This window comes from Xenopus laevis, chromosome 1L (assembly GCF_017654675.1).
Source record: "Xenopus laevis strain J_2021 chromosome 1L, Xenopus_laevis_v10.1, whole genome shotgun sequence".
NCBI lineage: Eukaryota > Metazoa > Chordata > Amphibia > Anura > Pipidae > Xenopus > Xenopus laevis.
The window spans coordinates 120,975,716-120,987,950 of NC_054371.1; the positions used below are offsets into that span (position 1 = coordinate 120,975,716).

At 39.9% G+C, this 12,235-nt stretch overlaps 1 protein-coding gene across 3 annotated transcripts in view; it reads left to right on the plus strand.

Moving 5' to 3' along the window:
- fcho1.L (FCH and mu domain containing endocytic adaptor 1 L homeolog) overlaps positions 1-12,235 on the plus strand; it is a 71,413-nt gene that overhangs the window by 15,935 nt on the left and 43,243 nt on the right. The gene's annotated exons all lie outside the window — the stretch shown is intronic.

Consider the following 12,235-nt stretch of genomic DNA (forward strand, 5'->3'; position numbering starts at 1 on the left):
CAATCAAAACCTTTGGGAATATTCTCATTAATGACATTAAAACTAGACCTACTCAGGCCTCCAAACAGAACAATCTGACTCCAGCCGAAAGACTAGCTATTAAAACCCTACAAGCAGACGAGACATTGATTATAAGACCGGCAGACAAGGGGGGCTCAATTGTCCTCTTGGATCGGGCATATTACAAAGAAGAACTACTGGGACAACTCTCTGACCACAATACATATAGGTCACTACAAGGGTATCCGACTCACAAGTTTAAATGGGAGATTGATGAAATCTTGTCTCTGGCCCTTAATGCTGGTTGGATCGATCAGAGCACACTCAAATACTTAACTACTACATTTCCACGGATACCAATTATTTATACTTTACCGAAGGTACATAAGTCGCTATCCACCCGGTAGGCCAATAATTTCAGCTGTGGGTTCCTTGTACCAACCCGTGGCCACATTTGTGGACCATTTCCTTCAACCACTAGTACGTGCCATGCCCTCCTACACACAGGATTCGAGCCACGTCATCAGGAAACTTAAGGATCTTGACATCATACCTGATGACTGCCTGCTAGCAACGATGGATATTAAAAGCCTTTACACCATAATCCCCCATGACCAGGGGATCCAAGCCTGCAAAAGAGCTCTCATTGCCTCCCCACCGGCCACAGTACCCATAGAGTTCTTACTACATCTATTGGAACTGACTCTGACCAGGAACTTTTTTAGATTCGACAAATCATTTTACCTACAGATCTCAGGGACAGCAATGGGCAGTGCCCTAGCTCCCTCCTATGCAAACTTGTTCATGTTAGACTTTGAGGCTCATCACATCTACCCACAAGTAGGTAAGTCGATACTAATGTACTTTCGCTATATTGACGATCTGTTTTTTATTTGGTCTAATACGGAGGCAGCCCTTATGGATTATCACCAGTATCTGAACAGTCTCGATACACCCATCAAATTTGCACTTGAGTTCGATAAGAACTCCATCAATTTCTTGGATCTCAACATTTTTCTACTTGACAAGAAAATTGGAACCAGACTGTTCAGAAAACCCACGGATAGGAATACTATACTACATGCCGCCAGCAACCACCCCCCATCTACAACTAGGGGCATTCCATATTCCCAGTTCCTGAGGGTAATAAGAAATAACAGCGTAAAAGAGACAGCTGACGAACAATTAAAAGACATGTTTAATAGGTTCGTGGAAAGAGGATACCCAGTAGAGGTGTTACACACACAAATGAAAAGGGCTCTACAGCACTCCCAAGAAAAATTGCTGTCCACAAAACCTGACTCGAAGGATACTAAAAGCCCATTGATCTTTACAACAACTTACTCTTCAGCATCACGTCATATAAAAGAAAGTGTTAATAAACATTGGTCCATGCTGAACATGGACGACTCACTCTCTCTCCACAAAGCACCAAAACCCATTTTTGGATACAGAAGGGATAAAAGTCTTAGAGACCTGCTAGTACGGACAGATCTCAGTAAGGCAGCCACGAAAGACACTAACTGGCTAACAAAACAAACAAAACTGGGGTGTTACAAATGCCCTGATTGCACCACCTGTAGATGTCTGCTAACTGGACCAGACTTTCCCCATCCACATAAGGGCAAAAGATTCAGTATCAAACATCGCTTGACTTGCACCTCCACGTACGTGGTGTATATCATTACATGTCCCTGTGGTCTCTACTACGTGGGGAAAACATGTACTACCCTGAGAGAGAATTGCTAACCACAGATCGTCGATCAGCAAAGCCCTGAAGGAACACAAAGCGGGACAACCAGTGGCGAAACACTTTCTAAGCAAAGGACATTCATTGCCAACGCTTAGATGTATGGCCATTGATCACCAACCCCCACTTCCAAGAGGGGGGGACAGGGACCAAGCCCTCCTTCGAAGAGAATCCCGGTGGATTTATCGCCTTGAAACATTGGCCCCACGAGGACTTAATGAAACACTCCCCTTGGGGTGTTTCCTATGATTACTGGAATATACTGCTTTTGTCCCCATTTTTGTCATGCTAGTTAAGTCCCCTATATAATCACTAGAATGTAGATCTAATGTTCCAATGTACTAATGTTTGTCTCAAACCATTTTACCTTTATTGGTTGTGTCACACGTCAATATGTCCCTATAACATCTTAGGGCTAGATACCTTAACAGTACACTTTCTAACCCCTGCCATGTACCCCTTATGTTGGCCAAACAAATGAGTAGGCTAACCCTACCCTATGACCAGATGGTGCAAGTATTAGCGATTAATCCCCGCAGGCATAACAGAACCTGTCAGAACCCAATGCTGTATGTGGACAAAGCCTATGAGAGGAAAGGTGTTGTAGCGTTTACTATGCCGGCACCTGAGCAATAGAGCGCTGTGCCCACTTGCTAGTTTAACTTTTTGGCAGCCAGAGGGAGTGGGGGTAAGGTCCGACTAAATCAAAGCCGATGCGGTATTGGTTAGTTGGGTCCGCCCCACCTGTCCCTGCTGATGGCCTTTGTCAAACCTGCACCCTACCTGGCAAGCAAGGAGTCCGTGTGTCGGACTGGTTGCGTTGCTAGGGTCCAAAGCATACTGTTACGGTTGCGCGCTCTGGGTTGCCTAGCAACGGCGTGAAGCGTCTACTCTCGGCAGCCCGACGGAACACAGTGTTTCCGGTCCACCGCTCCAGCATGAAGGACGGGTACCTCCAAGGAGAGCGACGGCATTCGGCCGCACCCATGGTCTCTTGTACATAATGGCCCCATACATAAGGTATACATACAAATGGCAGCGGGTTTGTTGTTTTTAACCTCTTAATGATGATTGACAGGCGTTACATGCCTGCTGTTTTGGCGCCATTTTGGCTTCATTTAAACTCTGTTTTGTGCACTGTGTGTTTGTTCCCTGACGAAGGCTACTGTGTGGAGCCGAAACGTTGGATTTCAATAAAACCTCCACTATTTGATTATTCAAGCATCGTGTATTTTCCTTGGAGTGCTGTCAACTATTGCATTTTTGTATTTTTTGACCTACGGACTAGCACCCAGGTTTTTCTTACTATTATAGGAGTGCGTTCCATTCTGCTTGCTATATATATATATATATATATATATATATACTCGAGTATTAGCCGTCCCGAGTATAAGCCGAGGTACCTAATTTTACCTCCAAAAACTGGGAAATCTTATTGACTCGAGTATAAGCCGAGGGTGAGAAATGCAGCAGCTTCTGGTTTCAATCAAAAAATTGAGGGTTTCTGCTCCCATTGGAGGGGCCGGCGTCTCGTTTTTGGATGCCGGCGACCATTCTTGGACGCCGGCGAATATTCTTGGAGACTATTCTTGGACGCTGGTGACTATTCTTAGACGCCGACGACCGTTTTTGCGCTTGACCAGAGTATAAGCCGAGGTAGAGATTTTCAGCATATTTTGGGGGCTGAAAAACTCGTCTTATACTCGAGTATATACGGTATATAAAATCTCTCTATCGGAAAGAGGAAGACTGTAATTAATGCATGCAACAAAAGCATATGGAATGCACACCATTACTCCAAAAACAAAGCCTGGGTGCCAGCCTGAAGGAAGGTAGACATCTGGAAAAATAGACGGCACACCAAGTACGCCTTAACAACAATATCAGCTTGAAACATTGTGGAGGTTTATTAGACCAACGTTTCGACGGCACACCAAGGACGCCTTAACAACAATATCTGCTTGAAAACATTGTGGAGGTTTATTAGACCAACGTTTTGACGGTACACCAAGGATTCCTTAACAACAATATCTGCTTGAAAACATTGTGGAGGTTTATTAGACCAACGTTTCAGTTCCTCACAGGAACTTTTGTCAGGGAAGGAGGAAAAAAAGCGGCATGTACTATGTGGGGAAGACATGCGCGACACTCCGAGAAAGAGAAAAAGCATTACTTAGAAGAGAGTCTAGGTGGATACATAGACTTGATACAGTTTACCCGCGGGGCCTCAATGAGGCATTACTCCTTGGGTGCTTCATTTGAGCCTTTTTGTCTGGTCATATTGGACTACTTAAATGTCTTTTTCTGATCATAATGTACTACTTGAATGCCATTGTGTTGCAATATTCAGTGACTTTCTATGATGTGCTTACAATGCTTGCAGCATACAGTGACTTTTCGCCTTTTGGCACTTTCCAATGATGCTCTCTATGGACTGCTACACTGTATCCATCAGTTTCTACATTGTTGCTGCTTTATTTCTTATTGTGTACATTGGTTCACAGTTTTATGCTGACACTTTGTTTCCCTTCTCATTGTAGCCTTTGACCGGTGACTCATCAGCCAACCAAACTTGTATAGCAGAACCTGTGTACAGCTTGACTCTAGAAACTGCAAATAAACACCTCCCTGTCTGTCGATACAGCACCTAATTGAGCTATCTGTTGCGTAAATCAGGCTGTACCCTGGTCCTGGCACGTGCGGCACAAGTGAAGGTGGGGCATTGAATGGCCAATTGACTGCCCCGGTATAATTAAAACAAGTTACAGCCGTGCAAGATCAAATATAGCGTGGCATGCCGGTCTGCGTCTTTGCGCGGACTGTGCCCCTAGGCTATGGAGATCGAGCCGACCCATGGGACCCTTTGCACCGGTACAATCCGCCGTTGCTATGGGTCCACCATGGTCAACAGTCTCTCAAATGTAGCGTTGCGTGAGGTATTAAGCTCCGCCCCACTGAAACTACTGGCACCTTGTACGCAAGGCACACGCCACTACAGGACCCTGGACAGGTCTTGGGCCCCCTAATACTTCGATTTTGTATGCGCTTCCGTTTATAAATAAAAATACACCAACTTTTGTGTCCCCCAAATGTCTCAAAAAGTTGGTGTATTTTTATTTATAAACGGAAGCGCATACAAAATCAAATTTTTTGTATTATTATTTTAGGGGTGGAATCCCTCTGTACCTTGCGCATCCAGTGTTTTATTTTTGCGCAAGACATATACTGCTATATACCCCCCTAATACTTCATCTTCACTCCAGACTAGGTGCTGTTCAACTGTGACATAGGTGTATAATTTGGTGGTGAGGAGGGATTAGTGGCTTGCCACTTAACTGATTGCCAAGAGGGGGGAACAAGTCGGCTTTTGTATTATACACTGAAACTCTCTGTATCTGCTTTCTGGTTGCCTAGCAATCGACTTTGGCGCCATTATTTGAATTTAAACACCACACTGTGCACTTTTTTCCTCCTTCCCTGACGAAAGTACTTGTGAGGAACTGAAACGTTGGTCTAATAAACCTCCACAATGTTTTCAAGCTGATATTGTTGTTAAAGTCAGCAAACAGAGGTATGGATGGAGCACATAAGATGCAGTCTCTGCCGCAAATAATTATTTATTGCATCACAACATGTTTCGGATCACAAGGATCCTTTATCAAGTGAAATACAAAAATACAAACACACCTTATAAAACCAACCCCACCTTACAGCTCCACCCCTGTAAATTAGTATAATTAATTCGTAAGTGCTGCCAAGTGATTCTTTCTTCCACTCGTAAGGTACTCCAAAGTTAAACGTCCAAACAGTAGAGGTAACCCTTCATAATGTCCAAAAACTATTAATATTCATGGCTGCCCAAATAGAAATATATCCACTTTTTAGTAACATAAAATGTTGCACATTAAAATACAATCCCTGTTTTGTTTAAAGGGTAAGGCATTTTTCAGTAGCAGTATGCACAAAATGTCTCTGTCTTAAATATATTGATAATGGGTTGAGTGCAGAGGAATCTTGTATTTGTCTATATGTATTTTGTGGTCACACCCTCATTGCACCCCCGCCTAATGATTTTAAAAACTAGTGGTGAGCACAACTTTCCCTTGTTTGTTAGTTCTACAAGAGCAGTGACCAGTTCCATGTTGTAGCTCCCACCCTCTCCAACTATAGTCAGGTGATCCCACTGGTGTCTAATAAAAGGGCAGCCAAGTTTGGGAGTTTTACTTTGAAAGCAGCTAGTAAGTTGCAGGTAAAACCTATTCGTCCCTTTTATAAAATGTATAATTAAACCATAGAATTCTTAATGAATCAGATGAAAATTAAGCGTAGGACTGGCCAGATATGGGATGACTTTGACGTAGTTGGCCAGCTTAAATATATTGCAATATATGGACAAACAATCCCTGTTTTGTTTAAAGGGTAAGGCATTTTTCAGTAGCAGTATGCACAAAATGTCTCTGTCTTAAATATATTGATAATGGGTTGAGTGCAGAGGAATCTTGTATTTGTCTATGCACATTAAAATAGCCAATTTTTGACATATAGCAACAATTGTTGCAATACTAAAACAAACTGCATAAAACAGCTGCAAGGATAAACTTCGGTACTACTCATATTAAAGTCTACCTACCATTGTAATCCAAAAACATGTAATTTAAAATTAGGAATTATAACCAAATTCAGTGTAAAAACACTGTAAACCACAAATTCTTTTTGAAAAATTCAACATATTATATATACTGTAGTTTAGGGTCAGTACAAAAAACACACCTTACCATGCCCCAACTTTTAGGTCAATTGACTTTGTAAGATAAGTGGGCCGGTATCAAAGGTGACGACGATCAACATACCGAGTACATTGTTGTTAATGTGTCTTTGGTGTGCCATGTATTTTTCCAGATATCTATCTATCTATCTATCTATCTATCTATCTATCTATCTATTATTTAAGTTGTGGAGGCATTCTTAACTTTGTGTCAGGGCTCTGTGGAAACTAAATACCTTCCCATGTTAGTAAATAAACTGTTGTTGGTCAAACTGGTTATCGGGTCCAAGCAAGTTAAAATCTGGGACAGTTTTATCTGGTCTTCACCAGTGTTTTAGTCTACCCTTGCGCTCCAGATCTGTATATTAGAAGAGTAACCGGATTCTAGCCTACGGTTTTGTGCTCCATCAGACACGTGTTCTAATGAAAACCTTTTTTACTTCTTCATTAACTGCTACTTCCTCAATAAATTGTGAGGTTGTTTACACCATTTGGTGTTAGAGCAGGGTTCCAGCCTCATGAGGTGATAAGAATAAAAATGACCAAATGAATGAGGGGAGGTCTTTAGACAATGACTGGAGCAATAGCCACTGCTGGGTATCATCCAGGTATTGTGCAAAATTGCTTGCTGTACACTGTTTATCTTGTGATTTAATTCTAATTTCTCAGATCTTTAGGGAGAAACCAGTGAAGTGTTTAATCAAGACATTGTAGTGTTTCTTCTGACAACTGTTCTATCTGTTTAACTGCTTAGAAATAATTTCTGCAGGGCTCTATACGGACTTTGGGCTAAACACCACATGTGCTGTTGTCCTTTGCAACAAAATAGGAATTGTTTATTTAATCTTCTACCATATTAAAAGATCTGGTTAGTTGCTATGGTGCAATTTACCACCTACCACAGTAAATCCTTCCCTGCATTTTCCGTCGCCTCAGCTCACACTTTGATGCAAACTACTGCTTATTGTAGATGACAAGAAATTACTGTAGGGGAGGAATAGAAATGAATTCTTTGATCAGTGCCTTTCAGGAGCAAAATTAAGTTTTATTAAAACAGCGATACTTTGCCTATGGGTAGGGACTCAAAATGATATCCCTGTTTTGTTTAGAAAGGGTTTCCATGATCCCCTTTAATAATGTGAACACTGTAAACTACCATTTTTCCTGCAAAACAGATACCCAACTTGATTTTTTGTCTGCTGACAGAAAAGGTTGCAGTGCATTAAAACATGAGGTCTATGCAAAATATTCTGTTGGCTTCTGCCCAGTTCTCATGTCGCAACCAGTCACTCCTATCCTGGAGAAGCAATTCCAATTCTGTTGGCCACACTTGGTTCATCAAATTTCTCTTGTTGGGTCAGCCAACTAATGTTCTAATAACTTGCTCAAGGGATGATTGGCCAAATATTATGACTTGCCAACATGATTAAATGGCCAGTTTGCCCTGATAGGACTGATCATCGGCAGTCCAGTTAGTTGAATCACTCTGTAAAAGGCAGACAAACACAGCAGAACCCCACATGCTCAGATTTTAAGTTTTCTCAGATTATTCACCAATGATTTGCAGTCCTGTATCCGTACGTTCCGTTAATTTCTTCCCTGATTTGGTTTTGTTTTTTTTGCTGTCCCTTGAGAAATGTAAGCAACTGTACAGTAAAAAGCCAGGCAGTAATCTGTTCTACTAACCATATCAAGCTTTTGGATGGATTTTGTTTTCACTCACACAAAGACTAGCTATAATTGTTACACAGCCCTCTGTATTTTATATCAAGGGATGATGGTTTGCAAATCTGATTTAGAATGCCTGGACTTGAAGGCCATTTTTCCACTTTAGAACAATCCAGTCAATGTTCCCTCTAATTCCTGTTGTGTGTGTGTGTGCAAAACATATTGAGCTCAATTTATACTTGTGTGCTCATTTTTGAAAACTGAAAACTGTATGCTCATTTTTGAAAACAGTGTGCTTAGGTCATGATATATACAAAATGTTGTGCTTTCACACAGAATTCTTTGTGCATGCCACCGTTTATTGTGCACACTGGCCGCCACATATGTGTGAGGACACACAGCTTAGAAGGGTTCTTTGAATCCACTGTGTTTGTATTCAGCCATTCCTGGGTGCTTTTCGAGTGTGATCCAGGTCTTTGTCCTGCTGGAAAACCCATGATTTGTGACAGAGACTGAATGTAAATGGTGTATAATATAAAGCAGTGTTTTGGGGCTGGAATAATTTGCTAGATCCTCCAAATACAGGTTTAAAAAGAGAGGTTAGGAAGTATTTTTGATAGCTAGGTTTCTTATGGCTCATAGATACTGTGAATGTTCTGTGATATTATATAACTGTTTAAGTGGAGTTAATATCATCACAAAAATTAAAATGGAAGTGTTGAAGGTTTGGCTGATTAACATCACAGGTTGTGAACAGCAAGAGGTTCGAGTACAAGGGATGCCTTTTGGGGATTCTAGATTTTGGAGACCCAGCCCTCTTTTTCCCTCTTTATCCATGTCACTGCTTCCATGTGGCTTTGTTTTCCCTGCATGTCAACACTGGTGTATAGACTAGAGGTCAGTGCATGGTGGCAGAACAAGACTGTATGCCACATCAGAGAAGGCCTGTAAAAGTTGCATGGTTGGAGATAAGTAACTTCATTTTGTCCTAAAAGAAGCACCTGGGAAATAAACTTTGCAGATGAGTTCAGCTGGAGGTGCCTAACATGCTATTGAATATGGCTTGCCTTGTCATTTTAGCTTCTTTTCAGCATTTAGATCCAAATTTGTTGAGCGCTCTCATGGTCAAGTTGTTAGGCCTTTGAAACATTCTAAGAATTTAATTATTTTGTTGTATGCTGTAGATAATGATTTTCAGAGAATTTGCAATTTATTTTTCCTGGTTTTTCAGTTATTTTAGATTTTTGTTCAACTGCTGTCCAGTTTGGTATTTCAACAGCTACATTATTGTTTCTTATTTACCCTAGCATCCGTGCAATGAGCTGAAGAGACAGGAATATGATTGAATAGGAAAGGCCTGCATAAAAGTTTATAGAAGTAATATGGGTAATGAAAAAAATAAATAAAATTGTAGTCTCACAGAGCAATAGTTATTTGCTGCCGGGATCACTGGCCCCATTTGAAAGCTCTAAAGCGGAATGCAAATAATTCAGAAGTAATACAAAGTAAATAATGAGAATCAATTGCTTGGAATAAGACATACTAAAAGTTAACTTAATAAGCCAGCTCATTCGGATATTTCCCCTACCATGTTTCTGCTTGTTGTAACTTATTGCACAAAATGTCTCTTAATATATTGATATGAGTTGAGTCCATAGGAACTTTTGTTTTTGTCTATATGAATTTTTTGGTCAGTCTCATTTCACCCCTATGTAATTGTTTAAAACTTTAATGTCGAGCACAACTTTCCCTTTTTTGCAATAATTTATACAGGAGCAGTGACCAGTTCCATGTTGTAGCTCCCGCCCTTTCCAGCTATAGTCAGGTGATCCCACTGGTGGCCAATAAAAGGGCAACCATGTTTGGGATTTTTAACCTTGAAAGCAAACAATTTGCAGGTACAAATTAGACCCTGCGAAAGAGTGTATAATAAATTATATAATTCTTAATCAACAGATGAAAGTAAGTGTTGGGCTGGCCAGACCAGGCATGACTTGGACATAGTTGGCCAGCTTAAAGGCGAAGTCATCTTTAAATGAACTTTTAGTATGTTACAAAATTACAATTTCTATGGCACTTTTCAGTTTTTTTAGTTATTTGCCTTTTTCTTCTGACTCTTTCCAGCTTTCAGATGGGGGTAACTGACCCCAATCAAAAAAACAAATGCTCTGTAAAGCTACAGATGTATTTTAATTGCTACTTTGTATTACTCGTCTTTCTATTTAGGCCTCTCCTATTCATATTCCAGTCTCTTATTCAAATTAATGAATCGATGTAGGGTAATTCGGACCCTAGCAACACAGATTTCTGAAACTGCAAACTGGAAAACTTCTGAATAAAATTCTAAATAACTCAAAAACCACAAATAATAAATGAAATCCAGTTGCAAATTGTCTACAGTCTACATCATACTAAAAGTTAATTTAAAGGTAAACAACCCTTTTAATTATATTGCAATATATGGACAGATAATCATTGATTTGTTTAAAGGTGAGGGCATTTTTTAGTAGCTTAAAATGTTTCAATGTCCTTAATATATTGATAATGGGTTGAATGCAGAGGGCCTTTTGTTTTTCTAAATACTAATTAGTCAATTTTGCCTGTAAAGACTTTAACTACTAATACTACAAAACCAAGTTGGCAATTAATTTGCCTGTGTGCGGCTTCACAGGGTGTCATTTATCAAAACTGGGCAAATTTGCCCATGGGCAGTAACCCATGGCAACCAAATTGCCGCAATTCATTGTTTTACTTGCAGCTGGCTTTAAAAAGCTAATCACTGATTGGTTGCTATAGGTAACTGCCCATGGACAAATTTGCCCAGTGTTGTTAAATGAGCCCTACAGACTGCTGGATAAGGACCGCATTGGCTTGTTGATGTAGTCCTCTCCTGATGTGTCTGCAGTATGATCGTTGGCCCATACATATATTCTCACTTATATATTAAGACTTGCGTCCTGATGCCCCAGGGTTTCCATTCTTCACACATTGTATTAAGCTGTATAATAATAGGTAATACGATTTTGCATTGTCATATTAAATCCCTCTGGAAAATAAAATGCAGTTCAGAAGGAGTGTTAATTTATTGTCTAACCATGAAAGTCTTTAGTTCCAGCAGTATACACAAAATCAAACTTCACACGATAAGACTGGCAATTTTTTTTACAGTTACAGCACAAGGTTATTTATACAGTTAAAAAAAATAAAAGCTGCATCAGTAATTTAGTATACCTTAGAACGTCACTAAAACACAGACTGATTCATTTAGGCATGAACTGATTCACAAAGGATATAAGTGCCTCAATGAATTTGGTACAGTTATGCAAATTCATGCCGTTTTCATTTTTATTATGTGCCGTGATCCACCCTAAATTTGTACTGTACGTCATGTCTACATCCACTACCAGATCTATATTATAGTTACTGTAGGGACAAGTCTTTCTCGCACAAGTGTTTTTTTTTTTTTTCAGGGATAACCTTAACATGGTAAAGTACACATTTATGGTGTTCAAAGGGCTTTATAGAGATCCTCTCCATGCATTATAAAAAAAAAAAATGTAACTAATTCTCTGGGGGCAGATGGGGATTTCCGACACCAGAGGTAGTCTGTAGCACCCAATAGCATGTTCAGTACTTCCTTTTACTCATCACCATGCAGTGAAGTATTGAAGTATCTGAAACGTAGTTTGACATTATTTCTTACCACATTTCAGCAAATAGCAGTCTTTTCACAGCAGAAGATCAAATGAATAATGAATAATAATGAATAATGAATTCATTATTAATACTGGTATATCTCAATACACAATTTTATGGTAAATCTGGTACCTTTTGGATTTTACGTCTCTAAATTTTGTTTGGATCTACAAACACATGGTAAGAGATGCATATAATGTATGAATGGCTAAATTTTGACTGTGTGCCATGTACTTTTGTACTTGGCACACGTGTGTGTATATTTTTTTAGTGTATATAAAATAGTCACTTTTATTTTGAACTGTCAGTTATGGGACCTGTTATCCAGAATACTTTGGTTCAGGGGTTTTCTAGTT